The sequence below is a fragment of the Strongylocentrotus purpuratus genome, unplaced genomic scaffold (assembly GCF_000002235.5).
Source record: "Strongylocentrotus purpuratus isolate Spur 01 unplaced genomic scaffold, Spur_5.0 spur5_scaffold_1, whole genome shotgun sequence".
NCBI classification, from domain to species: Eukaryota; Metazoa; Echinodermata; class Echinoidea; order Camarodonta; family Strongylocentrotidae; genus Strongylocentrotus; species Strongylocentrotus purpuratus.
This window is the reverse complement of record NW_022145594.1, coordinates 27012013-27027512: the sequence shown is the minus strand read 5'-3', so window position 1 is coordinate 27027512 and position 15500 is coordinate 27012013. Positions and strand designations below refer to the sequence as shown.

Sequence of the window (15500 nt, the reverse complement as noted above, 5' to 3'; positions counted from 1 at the left end):
CTGTAAACAAAGCAAAATAAACTGTAAACAAAATTTACATCTGTACAAGTTGGGTGCACCCAGTTCTTAATAACAAAAACAGCAGGAATCTGGCATATCAATTGCAGAGATTGATAAAAAAAAAATGACCAAAAAATAATTTGAGGAGGCCGATTTAAATTCATAAGTCATATTTTTGCTTCATGGAACTGTAAAGATCACATCCGATTCATCTGTGTTACAGGGACAAATTGAAATGGACTCTACATTTACATGTAGTCTCTGATCTCTTTTGAACGTTTTATTTTAGGATCCATATTTGTTTGGCCATGTTCTTTTCAAAAATAGTTTCGTGTTGAGAATATTACTTTCTGTCAAATTTGGGCCATGAATCATAACAGTTTCCATGACTACTCAAGATAAGAAGAAAAAAAATGAAAGATGATTTGAACAGGACACTTTAGACTTATAAAGCCATCCATCAGAAGTCTAGATTTATTGATTTTGACCTTTTAAAATGTTTGTCAGACTTAGGCAACCCACTTGTACATTATAAATCATATAAAAAAAACATAAAATACAATCATTAAGAGAGAAAATCAAAATCATGCATGCATAACAAGATATTTTTTAAAAAGAAGAGTATATTGAGGGAAAGTCCCAAGGAAATTTGTCCTTAACATTTGACAACTTGGTTTGAAATGACCCTGGTAAATGTGTGAAATGTAAAACCCTAGGCTAATATAGTTTCAGATCTCATGCACTTGTTTTTTAAACTCGTAGCAGTTCAGAGTTTCCTCTTTTTCAAAATGAAATCAATCAGTTTCCCTTCTCAAAGTTTGGAAAATAATTTTGTTTAAATTTATTAAAATGAACCAATGTGAATGAAAATTGCAGAATTTAACCGAAAAATTGCCAATGTGTACTAAAAAAAAAAGCGATTTTATATTTCATACTGTGTAGCCAATTTAGAGACTTTAATGAATAGTTGCAATTAAATTGATCTCATTAGAAAAATTGCCAATGTGTACTAAAAAAAAGTGATTTTATATTTCATACTGTGTAGCCAATTTAGAGACTTTAATGAATAGTTGCAATTAAATTGATCTCATTAGAAAATTACAAATTGTACTCTATTGGAAATAGACTATAAAGTTTTTAGTGAATTTTCTGCTCATGTATAATGTGCAATTCTTTGCATTCTAGATCAAAAGATAATGCAAAAATGTTGCTAAAAGGAAACACTGTACTGCTATGGTTTAAAAAGATATCAACAACTCAAAAAAAGTCAGAAAGGAATTAATTTTTACCATTTTACAAGAGTCAATGCCCCTCTTGGCTTAACAAACTGATTTTCTTTTTTAAAATTACCGGTATTACAAAAGTCATTTTGAACAAACCATTAATGTTCTTCACAGATGTCAACAAAACGTTAATGGTAAAAGTATTCACTGATTTCAAAGGAAATAATAAATGCAGGATTACACAAAAACCACAAAAACCTCAAAAACAGATGAAGTGGGAGAGAGCAAAAAACATGTTGATCTACTCGATACCACATGAATTATGAATATGTCAATGTTCATCATGATTTCTATAGATCAATGACTACCTAGACAAGAGCAGGAATTTACAGGACAATTTCAAAACAAAGTTGTGTACATTGGTTATTTGCTGATTGCTTTGAAGAATTTTTTTTTAAAGATTGAATGGTTTGGATCTGGATGAAAGCCCAGGAGTTGCACGTTGGTACTGTCGGTCTTTGTTCCGCTCTGTTCCGTTTCCCCATACATGGGGAGGTATAAAACATAACATGTACAAGTGTGCCCCAAATCTGGGTGGCTATTGGAAATACCATGAATAAATTGCCATTGTAAAACTTGTTTCTACTTCCATTTTGAGATATTTTTATGACATTTTCACAATAAAGAATCTCACACAAAGGCACATTGTGAGCTTGATTTATACTCCGCTGTTTTCTAAATTGTAGTAGGGTGTATTTTGTGTATTTTTTCCTTCTTGACGCAATAAGTTTGTTCATAAATTTTGCATAAAGTCTGCTGAACTGTTATACAGTTCCTTAAGAATCATTGTCCCTTGATTATAATAGCATAAAGTATATGTACATGTATTCAAGAAGTACATTACACAACTATACTGCCTGATACTGGCACAACGGTCATCTTGAAGAACATTAGGATTAATTCATGAATGCATGTGGACGAAATTCCTATTGATATTGTCATGCAAAGTAAATCTAGCCTTCACAAATATATTCATGGGAGTATCGAAGTGAGTATTGTTCGCTTGCAATACATTTCACAGTAAATCCTGTTTCGCTTTCGGTAGTGCTTAATTTCCCGCTTGAAAGAACCAGACATGCTCTTTTGCCAGTTGATGAAGCCCTCGTCTCGCAAAGACAGAGAGATCACGACTTTTCTAATTGATTTTTTGATGAAGAGTAGGATACATGTATGAGTGGAAAAGAATGAGCTTGGAGTGGGAAGGGATTTATTAATTGTTATCATAAGTAGTTGTGGTAGTCATTTTCTAGGAAGTAGATGTAGAAGTAGTAAAGTATAGTAGCAGGAGTGCTGTCCTGTCATTTTATTATGGTGGTGGTGGTGGTGGTCGTAGTAGTAGTAGTAGTAGTAGTAAAAGTGAGAGTAGAAGAAGTAGTGATAGTAATAAATGTATTATTAGTAGTAGACATAGTAGTAATACTGGTGGTGGTGGTGGTGGTGGTGGCGGTAGCAGTAGTAGTAGTAGTACATTGTAGTAGTAGTAGTAGTAGTAGTAGTAGTAGTAGTAGTAGTAGTAGTAGTAGTAGTACTAGTAGTAGTAGTAGTAGTAGAAGAAGCAGCAGCAGTGGTAGTGGTAGTAGCGGTGCTAGTGGGAGTTTGGTGGTGGTAGTGGTAGTTTGGTGGTGGTGATGGTGGTTGTAATGGGGAGGGGGGTGGTAGTGGTATATTACTGGGGGTGGTGGTGGTGGTGATGGTTGTGGTGATGGCAGTGGTAGTGTTAATAGTAGTGGTGGCAATGGTAGTGTAGTGGAAGTGGCAGTGAAAACATATTACGTATATCAAAATTAAAATCAGTTGTAGTGGTCAACAGAAATAGCCAATTAGGTCATGTCAATCATGACAAATGAAATGTAAATAAAGAGTAAATGAAAATAATGAACACAAAACAAAAATAAACCAAATAATCAAAATTAAATCTTTAAAAAAGCAGCATGCAATCAAATCAAATTTTATCGCCGATGAGTATTCTGTCCGGCCTACTACCCAAAGGGCATAACCTGTGTACTTGTAACTCCAGCACAAGTTAAGACCTTACGGGTTTAGGCCAACCAGCAACAGGTCTGCTAAGGTCCCTCTGCCGCCAACCGTCCCACCTGCAAGAAAACTTCTTCTGCAACTACGGTATAACTCTCATCTCTGCAAATAGATCTCGCATCAAGTCATTGGACATTATAACCAAGGGTTAACTACACAGTTACCGGACCAACAATGGTCACAATTTTAACTCTAGCCCCCAAATTCTTACTCAGACCCCCAAAATGTATGAATTATTAACGGGGAAGGGGGAATGTGTACACAGACCCTAAAATGACCCTATATGACGTTTCAAAATACAATTTTCAGACTAGGAAAATAAAACATAAAGCTGTACGATAAAAGCAGGTAGTCTGAACACGGGTTATTTTCAAGATCAAAGGATGACAGTTTCAGGAAGAAAACAATGGATAACAGTCCTTGACAAGTCACATGACTGACCGAGTTGCCAATTTAAATTCCTTCCACAACTACAAGGATTTGACTTACGCACATTGAATAGGGAACTTCATGGAGAAAGGAACTTTCTGCCAGGCATTATCAAGTGTGAAAACAATGGAGGAAGACCTTGGCACGTCATCTGACCGAGTTGCCAATTTAAGATGACTTCAACAAACTTTGTTGGCTACACACATTGAAGTGGAACGTATTTGAGGAAATGATGTTCCTGACATTCTTAAACAATGGGAGAAGTCCTTGAGAACTCGAAATGACTTTCAAAACTTTGACTCCGTACAGTCAACATGAAACTTTTCGAGGAAGAAGATTTTAACCAATTTCAAGTTAAAAAAAAAACTCAAACGGTAAACAAAGTCCTTGAAGATCACATGACAGAGTTGCCAATTTGAGATGTCATGTGCAACTTTTTATCTTTTTTCATTTAACATACGACTTTAGATCAGAATACCAGCAATTTCTATTCCTAAAACTTCAGTTGGCCGATGTGGTTCAAATTAAGGCCATCCCATAGGATTTTGGGTAAGAGATGCAATGTAATACTCGAGATATTGAATCGATATCAATACCAATCCAAATATCAAATAAACCAAAGATTTTTTTTCTTCAAGTACTATGTCAGCAACGTTTCTTCCCGTTACAGAACGATAAATTAGCAGTTGATTGCTATGTTCATTGTTGCAATGTACCATGATGTTCAATCGATATGTTGTACAATATATCAAGCTTTGCGTTACAGGTAATATTAGTGTTAGGTTGTAGAACTCATATTAAATGAGTTCAATTTCTTTCTTTATCCTATTTTAACTAGACATATCCAAGGTAATATAAAACTCGGGAGGGTACTCATTTTTTGCCTGTGCATGGGCCCCATAACACTAAGCTTAGCAATTGATTGTATGATGGCTTGATCAGTCAAACGATCAATTAATTGTTCAATGGCTGGATTAGTCTATATCGAATGGCAAATTTAGTCTAGACTGGAGCTACCCATTGGTTTCACTTAATGAGCTTGAACAGACACTCAGACATATTTGGAGTCCCATATACGGGTCATTCCTTGAGATTGGGGCAAAAATACATCAATGCCTGATGTCACAATGCCTATATGCATGATGTCACAATGTCTATGATGTAACAATGCCTATGATGTCACAATGCTGATGATGTCACAATGCTTATGCTGTAACATTGGGTATGAGATCTTCTACTACACGTGGAAGATGAAATCATCTGTTGGAAGATTTTAATGCAATGAATTAAAAGTTGTGCCGACAGAATCCTTCCTGTTTCAGTTGCTGCTTTTCAAAATCTTTCCTTAAAAACGTGTTCTTTAAAATGTGTTTCTTTTTATACCAGCATTACATCACGTGTTATGTACATCACATGAAATTTTGGTCTATACTATTGATTAGCCAAGAAGCTGAAGTACATGTATAAAGCTGGCTATGCATTTTATTTTAAACTCAATTTGAGCAAACATTGTTATGGTTGATATCCTAGTATGTCACAACAATGCACACAACCATTTCTCCTTCAAAATGAATAAATGACTGTAAACACTGTTATTTTTGCATGATTAATTTTTCGCATGGAGTGACCCGAAAACATATGCTCAGGTTGTTAAATTCGTTTTGCATGCAATTCAGCCCGTTCAAAAAAGTCATGCTTAAATTTTCAAGAGTTCTAAAATTCGCGCTCACCGATCTTAGCGCGAAATCTGCGAAAGGTAATGTACCGCAAATATTTCAACTTCTACAGTAGCTTCCGTTACTCTGCATACAACTGAAGCATTCATATTTGGGTAGGAGAATCTGCCGGCCGGCCTCAGGCACGGGAGTGGATTACGGGTATCGATATGTAGACTAGCATGGTATGATAGGAGACAATATGGTGAACTGAGGGCTTAGCAATAACGCTGAATGGAGGTTGCATACATTATACATAATGAGAAGAGCTTAGACAGACAGACAGGCAGGCAGGTAGGTAGGGAAGGTTTTATGTGTACATAAAAACCAGACAGCAATTAAATTAGCGATTGGCTGTCTTTTGAATTCTAACTCCAAACCCTCCCCCCCCCCCCCCCATCTATCTGTCTCTCTCTCTCTCCTTCTGTTCTATTTTACTCTCTCAATTTAATGAAATTATCTTCATTACAATTACATGTATCTCAGCTGCAGATCTTTAGTTTGCTTTGAAATAAACTGCAAACTGCAAAATTATAATTTTCTAAAATTTGATGGACATTACCGCATTGATACAACATCACATTTAAATTACACGTTAGCAATGATTGGAAATGTACAGCTTTATCAACAGACAGCGATTCATACTTTAAACTGTGTGTCCAGTATTGCATTCTAATATCATAAAATACAGAAATATTAATTGGTTCCTCTCTAATAATATCTTTCTCTCTCTCCAAACGTTTGTTAATCATATTAACCTCATCCATCCTACCTTCATTAAGCTTACCAGTAGTCAAAATATATTTTCCCTGCTTTTTTTTATGGTATCTCATTTCATTTCGTTCAAACCCCTCTCTCTCTCTCACTCCCTCTCTCTCTCTCACTCCCTCTCTCACTCTATCTCTCTCTCTCTCTCTCTCTCTCTCATTTCCTCCCTTCATTTCTAATTATACAAATTAATTTGTTTCGATCTATCTCTATCACACTTGTCCTTGTCCTTTCCAAGTCCTTTCCATTTTCTATCCCCCTCCCTCTCCCTCTCTTTTTCTTTTCTCTCTCTCTCTCTCTCTCTCTCTCTTTCTCTCATATTGCTCTCGACCAATGTTCAATATGTCACAGACACTAGCAGACAGCACGAGGCCCATCACGTTTTTTGCATTGCCAGACTCTGGGCAACACACAACCTACAACTATAGACCCCGCAATGCATTAGGGATGTGTCTCAGTCTGGAGTCGATATCGACACCTGACATGCCTTTTCATTATCTCTATCTCCCTCCTATTACCCCCCCCCCCCCCACCACCACTGCCTTACTCCCTCTCCCACCCTCTTCCACCCTCTTCCAACACTCTCCCTTTTCTTTCTACCTCTATCTCAGAAACCCTATGCTCAGTGCTGGACATGTAGCATATGTACTAGACATGGTTTAAATGTACAGCAAACTGAGCTCTTATACCGGTACTGAATACTTTCTCTTTCTATCTTTCACAATCTCTAGATCACTCTTTCTTATTCCCTCTCTCTGAAGCTATGTCGCCCCTCTTGCCTCGCTCATCCTTGCTCCCTCCCACTATCCCTCTCTCTCTCTCCTAGTTTTTTGTTTGTATTGCTATCTCTGTCCATCCCTCTCTCCCCCTCTCTTTCTCTCTCTCTGAAGCTATGTTGCCCATCTTTCTTGCCTCCCTCCCCCCCCCCCCCTCTCTCTCTCTCTCTCTCTCTCTCTCTCTCTCTCTCTCTCCCTCTCCCCCTTTCTCCTAGTTCATCCCTGCATGTTTATTTCTACCCATCTCTTCATACATGTTATCTCTGTCTGTCTGTCTCCCCATCCCTCCCCTCTCGCCCTCTCTCCCAACTAGGTCAGCTAGCCAACCCAGACAGAAATACAGAGATGAGCTAGTCTACCTCACAGACCCATGAACTCTCCATGAACCCGGCAACCAGAAGCCCTATGCTACATGGTGGACATGCGTTATATATGTACTGGACACTGCTTTAAAAATTATGTACAGCAAACCAATGCCGACTTCCTATTTCTGCTCATAAATACTTCCTTCTGCAAATATAAATCCAAAAATTCTATGCCACAATGGCTTTATTTTAAAGGTTCTAAGAATCAGTCATCACATTTTTCAGCTGATTGGAAATTCTGAGGTAGTCGGTCGACTGGTTTTGATGTTAGTCAGTCCGAGGGAAACGCCCTGGGTAGCGGGGCTGCGGAAGAGACTACTCTGGCAAGATTGAAACAGGATTTGATAAGAGCATGGATGAACACAATACAATGGCTGGTGGTAAACATGCAGCAAACAAGCAATGCTAGTTTGCAGACACAAAACCGTTAGAATAGAACCATTAACTACGTCAGGGTGATGTAAGTTAAAATGGAGTCCATTGTAGCATGTAGACTTAACAGTCTGTATGAACAAGTGGAAATTTTAAAAACAAAATAAAAGACAGGAGCAGTATGTACCCTGGTGATGGCAATTTAAAAAGCAGGTCTGGAAAACAGACATATAACACTACCTGAATTATTACTACTACTAATAAATGAAAATAAATGCAAAAACAAATATGCCTACATAAAAATCAAACCAATAGAATCTCACTGCAATTAAACAAAGCAAATACAAAATGAGCTCCCAAAAGTGACAACTAAAAAGTATTCAATAATTAATAACTATGGCAGACTATACATGTAGCTGCCCCTAACGACACAGCCAGACACTGATTAAATTAGGGCCCATGGCGTTATCATGGGGATTGTTAAATGTCAGAATTGAGTCTGTGGTCGCAGACTAACCAAATGCCTTGAGCTGGGCTGTCTGCCTAGTCTGAATTCAAGGTATTCCATTGGTATTTTCCCTTGATCTTTTACACAACAGCTGCAGCTGTAGACAGTTGCATTGAACGTCATTAGCCCATCCCCACCTACATGTACAATACTGTGTGATATACATTGTATTAGGGGCAATAGTCTACAATGTATTTTGGTAATGTAACCAAATTTAATGCATACGTTTTTGTTAAAGTGCGAATGATTTCATTCATCTGTGACAGATTGCATCTCAACAATATAGTCAGCAAGGAAAGATGGGCCTTCACAACTTCATTTTTGCCATAGCATCAAGGGAAGAAAATTAGGTACAATGAATTTTCAACGACACAACTGTAAATGGACCCCATAAGAAAACGTTTAACCATAAGAATAGCTTGTTCTCCTGAAAATAAATGCAACACAATTATTGGGGTTCAATAGAGGAATAACGTTACATGAACCGTGTAATCTAACTGTAAAGTGTAAGTGACCCCCACATGGAAATGTTACCATAGGAATGGCACATTCGATAAACATAAACAGAAATGCAACAAAACTATTGACTTTCAAAGAAAAAAAAGGTTGCACGAACCATGTAACTATCGAGGTTCAAGGAAAAGAAATGAAAGGCTGCATGAACCACGTAAATATAATTTAAATAGTGAACAAAGTGACACTCTAGGTACAGAGCGGTAAAGCGGCAATCTTTAACTCCCAGAGTGGGAAGAAGAAAACATAATTCCAGAAGCAAGATTATATCTATAAGCAGTGGATAAACTTCACTTGTATTAAAATTGTCTTTTTTGGGGGGGGGGGGGGGGGGGGGGGGCATGCATTACCAAGTTTTAATGGTAATTTAAATTGATATAAATTGTAATGCAAATTCTGTTTCCTTTACTTATCAGCTATTTTCTTCTAAACCGCTTAGAGGCAATTTGCAATTTGCGGTATACAAATATCTTATTATTATTATTATTAGTAGTAGTGGTCGTGAACATAACCCCGACATGTAAAATATCAATTTATTTGATTTTTTACTCCATTCAAACTCTACATGTACAATGTAGTAGCCGCTTCCAGCTTGGTACCCTCATTAAATGTATTGACATCTTAGATATGTGGTCGGTTTTAAATGCTTAGATTTGTACCCTCTGCTGGAATTTGTGATTGTTGCATTATAATTTGTACTCCTTCAAATATAAAAGATACAATAACACTTTAGATTCAATAAACATATTTCTAGCAATCACCATACACTGGTGTAGAGGAGCAGTAAGTTCATCTAAATTTGATCGACAGCTCATTCTCTTTACAATGCATCTGCAAAAACATCAGGACTGCATTTTCTCCAGATATTTTCCATGCCATTCCATCTTTCACAATGACCTTCCAATGACCTGTGACCTAGTTCTGTGACCTCCCACTCTGGCTCCCTGCTGGGTTGACCAGACATGAGTCAGACCATCCATGGTAGTCTTCAAATCTAGACCCTTGTACTGCTGTTGACCGTGCTTTTGTGTTGGGAATTTTCTATTTCTTCAACTCTTACACTACATCGAGTGAAAAAACTTGTGCATGTACAGTGCATGCATTACACATGATCTCTGCACTGAACATATCTATTTCAGTGGATCAGCTATTACTAATTCAGAAACATTAACATTTTTAGGGGAAATTAAATTAGGCTTGTTATACAAAACATTTGTGAATGATACAATGACACATATTATGCTCCTGATGAACTAACTGTTGTATAACCAAATTTTTATTTATTAACATTGAATTTTAATTCAGAGAAAACATTGAAAATAGCTGCAAATTGAAGTCACGTAGTAACCTATTGTTGCAAATTTGCAATGCAATGATATACATGTAAGAAACATAATAAAATATTTCTAAAATTACATTTATGCTTTTGAAGATACACCGAAATACATGTACATGTAGGTTGCCGTCACCTCTAAATTCTGATGATAAGAAGCCCAACAAAATATCAAGCAACAACAATACTGTCAGAGATGGAGCAAAATACATATTTTTCTGCAGGCTGCAAAGACCTTTTTTTTTTATTTATTACACCATGCAGTTTCACCAAACGTGTAGCTAGTTTAGCATCTATTTTATGGCTGTTTTTCTACTACTGCCCTGGACAATGCACTCTGAATGACCAGTGACCTACTTCCTGCTTTTAATATCTAGGCCCCTGGGCTTGACCAGTCAACAACAGTCCACAGAGGCACGCCTAGTCTCTGCTTCTAGACCCTCCTAACCCCTTTTCATTTAAACCGCTTAGTGTGTGTTGAACGCATTGACCTGTCGGTTCATATGATGCATTGTTTTCCCAGGATTTTAGAAACCAGTTTAAAAATTAAGAAAGACAAACCTACTTTATATCTTCTCAATTTTATCAAATTGAAATATAAATCGGGGTATTTTTAAAACTGTTTTTAAACATGGTAAAACAGAGCAGCATTTTGGAAAGTTTGAATTTTCCATTTGGCTCATAAACTTGTATTTTGCATATCAATAGCCATTGTAAATATGTTTTGGGGTGCCCAATGAAAGAAAAATAGGAAGAAAATTGTGCTTTATTTTCAAACTATTGCACACAACACATCTCCCTTGATACTCCTCTTTCTCATATTTCCCTTTTCTTCCACACTTCCGTTGTTTTTTCATCTCTGTCCATCTCAACCCCATACTTAATATCCAACCTAATTTAAAATAAACGAATCACCTTGAAGTATAACAAATAGGGCAAACCCAAGATAGTTTGTGTCTTACATTACTGAACTGCTCCAAGATTTTAATTTGTTGTATAACTGTACTAAGTTATTTGTACTTCTAAGAGATCAGAGAAGAGACAAAATGAAGAGAAATGACGAATATGATGTCAATTTTAAATGCAGAACTACACAATAGTCGGAAATGCATGGGGCATTAAATGACCACATACCTTGGACTAGCCAGTACCAGAAAATCAGGGTTTACCAGCAAAGACTAGGCGGTCTTAGACCACTTGCTTGCCTGCTGGACTCAAGTGACCTTGACCTTCTTCTTGCCCTGCTGGCCATGGCATTGATTTAATCTGCAGACTGTCCAGCCTATTAGCAAGGACAATGGCCAGACTGACCACAAAAACCACAGCATTGCTGACCACAAGGCTAGTCTACCCCTTTCAGACCCAACAAAGTAGTGCATTCCCAGACTTCTTGTAGAAATACATCCTTTTTTTGATAAATCATATTTTCTTAATTTCCTTTACCCCTCTCTCTCTCTCTCTCTCTCTCTCTCATGGTCCAATCAAAATTGTTCCTTTCCTCTGAGACAATAGCTTGATACCATGGTCATGACACATATCCTTGGGTAGTACCAGCGACTGTATATTCCCCAATACGATTACAAGTATTCTTTAAAAAAAGAGAACAACATTTGCTTTATCAGGAAGCAACTCCAATATTTGAGAACAAATATTTTAAAATTCACAAAGTGGAAACTCTCCCATGTTCATAAGCTTTGTGAATATACATGTATGTGAATATATGTGAAATTGTGGGGTCATTCAATTTTGGATATGCTTCAACTTTGAAATGGTAAATTCGAAGTTTTCAAATAATAAAAATGTTTCCACAATCTTCCATCCTGCATGAAATGCTGAAGAGACTATCAGCCTTTTCACACACAGCTAAAATTCATCGTATCTAGAGATGATTAGAATCACTCAACAGTTTTAAACATGTTTATAGACAAAATTTCCCAGTGTGAACATCGTTTATACGATGTTGGGATAGATACGAAGTCGCGATGCATACACCCCTAAAAGCAGGCTGCAGATACGAAGTTCGTATCTAGTGAGCTTGACATTTTGTGTGTGAAAGGTTATTCGTGTTTAAACGTGTTTCAGACGTGTTTCAGACGTGTTTCAGACGTGTTTAAACTGGATGGAGCATGCGCTTTGATTGATGTGACATGACCTTCAATGCGCAATGGCACTACTGCGCATTTTACAAGCAGTAGTTAATCACGAAACGATCACACCGAAATTTCTGTGTGTGAAAGGCTCGTGATTAGTTTAAACACGTTCGAAACACATTTATACTAGTCACGTTTATAGAATTGTAGCTGTGTGTGAAAAGGCTGTAAGTGTAGCATGCATCAAAGTTATGTAGACTCATGCACAGCAAATTGGTCCAATAAAAAAGTTCTTACTTTACATTAGATACATGTAGAAACTAGAGTGCATTCGGTCAAAACATTTCATGCTCCCACAAGCATGAAATGAGGTCTGAATAGAGAGACCAATGAAGTCTGACCAGTCTGAATATAACTGTGACAACATGGGATTGAATTTCACACTGCCCATGACAGCTCCCTGCACTGGTCAGGCTTCTGCTCATGGTCACTTCATTGTTGACCAGCTGGTCACTTCTGGGGTCATTATCAGGGTCCTTGAATGAAGCCCTTTTGGGGTCATTATTATACCAGCAAACAGCTCATTGTTGCAATAATTGAGTAACAATACAGCCCTTCCCCCCCTTCAAATCTAGGGCTTGGGGTCATTCATTGCAAAATAGGGAGCTGCATGTATGGCTGTGCAGTAGTCTTTCATTCCAGACCTCATCCAGTCACAGCAAAACAACTGATATAGAATGCAGTTGCTTACAGGGTATGCAGGCAGTATTTCAAATGTCACATAAAAAAGAAAACTGGTTAAGATTCAAAACAGGTACAGAATGTATAATAGTAGCTGCCAAGTCCAGCTAGCAGCTTATGAACCTTTTTCGCCAAATATTAAAACCTATCCAATTTTCAGACACCCTATAAGGACTATTGAATTCACTGTGTCCCTCTCAATCCATTGTCTACTGAAACTGGGAGCATGTATTAAGCCTATGGCAATGAAAGTAGTTCAATAGTCAACAGTTTAATTGCATTTATTAATGACCATTAGCAATTCTTACTCAGGCATAGATTATAGCTGTCAAGTCTATCAGTTTAGGATCCCTTTCAAACCAAAATCAAAACCTACCATTTTTTTCTAGACACCCTATAACACTTATAATATTCACCCCTCTGTCCCTCTTCCCTATAGGCCTATAGCTTTTAATTGCATTTACTAATGACCTTTAGCCAACCTTCATGGGTATAACGTCCGGTCCATTGGTCTAGCAAGTAGGCCTAATAGCAAGGCGCCTAATAGTAATACCGCAGTTACAACACCAAGACTGGCACCAAACCGACCACGGACCGAACAAGAAATTGCATTACCCCTCATCATCAAGAATTGGTCAATTCGGAGTTGATTTGTAGTAAAGCTGCCTTCTTCGTACAGCTATACAATAAGTTAATCAGTATTTGAGCTGAATGCTGTATACATGTAGCGAAATGCTGTATAATGAAGCTTCAGGGGAAAAAAATACTTTACAAATTTTGGGGGCTACCTTTCAAGCTTGCTTGCATGAAAATAACACTCTTTATTTTGTTTTGCATTGAACTCTATGCAATTTTAGGGGGCTCTTTTTGGCATTTCGGGGGCTACTTCGCCCTGAGCCCCCGTATAATATTCCCTGTGAAGCTTTACATGAAACAGGTTTGATCAAGGTCTGTAGTCCTTTATTTTTTCTTTTCCTTTTTTTTTCCTTTCTCTTTTTCCCTCAGTGTTACTGGGGTCTAAGTGGGAAGAGTCAAGTGGGTAATTCAGGGTCGTTGATGGATTCAGAAATGACCAGGGAACGAAGAGACTTGGAGCCTGTTCACACACAGGGAAATATATACGAACCATGTATTAATAAATGTCTTAGAAAGTACCATCATATAGCAAAGGGGCATACACAAGTGAAAAGAAAATATTTTGTGAAGAAACATTAAATGAAGAAACTATCGGCAAGCATGTTTCAGCATCAGCTTAGATGGCTGCCCCTCAGCACACAGTCATTTTAAGCCCAGCCATGTCCTAATGTTTTTCTACAATATGATAAACACATTAAAAGTGAACCTCGATACCAGAAGATTAGTCTTTCCAAATTTTCGCTTAAACCTCCGTTTTATATAACGCTTCATTATCCTGTATTTTGCTACGTGTATTCGACATGCAGCTTAGAAAAAAAGAGAAGAAAAATTACTAATTGAATTATTGTATAGCTGTACGATTTTCGTATAGCTATAAAATATTTTCTGCTAGTCTAAATGGGAATTACCCAGGTACTGGTATTGAAGTGGGTAGGCTCTAGCAGAACCTGGGGAGTAATTATGGGCAGAGCATTATATGAAAACAAGCAGCATGAACTATGACCAAAATTATAATATCACTCTCTCCCTCTCTCTCTCTTTCTCATTTTTTTCCCTCTAGTAGTAGCTTGACTCCAAGATTCTATTAAGGGAGTGGTGAACACAATCATGCTGACAAAGAAAAAAACTGGCCCGAAATAATTCCCATTGTACTTTTCTTCTTACCCCACTCCCTCCCCAACCCCCAACCCTAACCTTTTACATTTACCTCTCTTTCTCTCTCTCTCTCTCTCTCTCTCTCTCTCTCTCTCTCTCTCTCTCTCTCTCTCTCTCTCTCTCTCTCTCTCTCTCTCTCTCATCAAAAAAAGGTTTCCACAACAAGGGCTTCTTTCCTGTAAATGTTCAGTATCTCCTGAGAGGTGGGTTCAGCAATATAGAAATGATTTTCATTGCTATTTCATTCAAATCAGTAAAAAAAGACAACTTTCTCCCCCTTTGTTTTCTCTTCGTCTACTACCATACAATAGCACACTCAACGAAACTGGCATAAACTGTAGTAGCATTATTTAAGTCTGATTCTGCTCTAAGCCACTAGACATGAATCAATCCGGGAAATGCTGAATGATAAAATGCATGAAATCCATCCCAGTTCCAGTATGAACTTCCCCCTTGACAAGGAACGAGGAATAGTAAAAAGGAATTCCCAGTTCCCACAATTTTTACAATAGAAAATCAACAGTTTGAAGCTAGCAGGACATTAACTATGAAATACTAAAACAGGAGATACTCCATTCTGGCACTGGGCGGACGACATAAAAAATATACTGTTCTTCTACGAAGCACGGATGTATCATATTATGAAGTACCATTTCTCGCTGCAATACAGTGCTTTGGAAGTTATTACCCCGACATCACACACTATATGTTAAGAGATGGATGGGTGGCCTGGATATTATCAAATTGGCAATGGAACTTGATTTATTCTGAAATTTAAGCTT

General features: G+C 37.5%; 1 non-coding gene across 1 annotated transcript; it reads right to left on the bottom strand.

Moving 5' to 3' along the window:
* Positions 1–3246: 3246 nt before the first annotated feature.
* Positions 3247–3336, bottom strand: Mir2003 (microRNA mir-2003). Its single transcript, NR_036420.1, has one exon. It is a non-coding gene; the product is annotated as a microRNA mir-2003 (primary transcript).
* Between the last annotated feature and the right edge of the window lie 12164 nt (positions 3337–15500).